Source organism: Octopus bimaculoides, chromosome 7 (assembly GCF_001194135.2).
Source record: "Octopus bimaculoides isolate UCB-OBI-ISO-001 chromosome 7, ASM119413v2, whole genome shotgun sequence".
Taxonomy (NCBI): Eukaryota; Metazoa; Mollusca; class Cephalopoda; order Octopoda; family Octopodidae; genus Octopus; species Octopus bimaculoides.
In genome coordinates this window covers 36,274,134-36,274,590 of record NC_068987.1, presented here as the reverse complement: position 1 = coordinate 36,274,590, position 457 = coordinate 36,274,134, and the positions used below count along the sequence as shown (strand labels likewise).

The 457-nt window shown below is 36.8% G+C and overlaps 1 long non-coding RNA gene across 1 annotated transcript in view; it reads left to right on the top strand.

Annotated features, from left to right (window-relative positions):
* Positions 1-100, top strand: part of LOC106879816 (uncharacterized) — a 23,473-nt gene extending 23,373 nt beyond the window's left edge. The window contains exon 4 of the long non-coding RNA XR_008264533.1: positions 29-100. This is a non-coding gene — a long non-coding RNA (uncharacterized LOC106879816). The remainder of the gene's footprint in view (positions 1-28) is intronic.
* The last annotated feature ends 357 nt before the right edge of the window (positions 101-457 follow it).

Here is a 457-nt window from a genome sequence, read left to right as displayed (position 1 = left end):
TGCTAACTCTGTATAATCTTTGTTTCAGAAAATAATAATAGCAGACCCTCCGCTTACTCAAGAAATGAAGAGGCATGTTGTTATTGTGGTTATAAACGCTAAGCATAGTGATTTAGAAGTATCTCGGGTTTTAAAAGTTGCCAGATCTTTCGTCTGCAAATGTTGTAAGGGGCTAGAGAGACTGAAGATGGAAACGGATCACCAGTATCAAAGCATAAAAAGCATTGTAAACGCTCTGAAATCATAAGAACAATGAATGTATCCAGCAACCTCAACAGACCATCGATTACAATCCCAGAAATTCCAGTGGCAAATTATTTCCATGTGTCAGAAGGAACAGGCAGAAATGTTGTCCACGACACAAGTCTTATATGATGAAGAATGGTAAATTTGTCAGAAAAAGCAACAGAAAAATCACTACATCAGATTTAAAAGGCTCTTAACCTGAAAAATACAG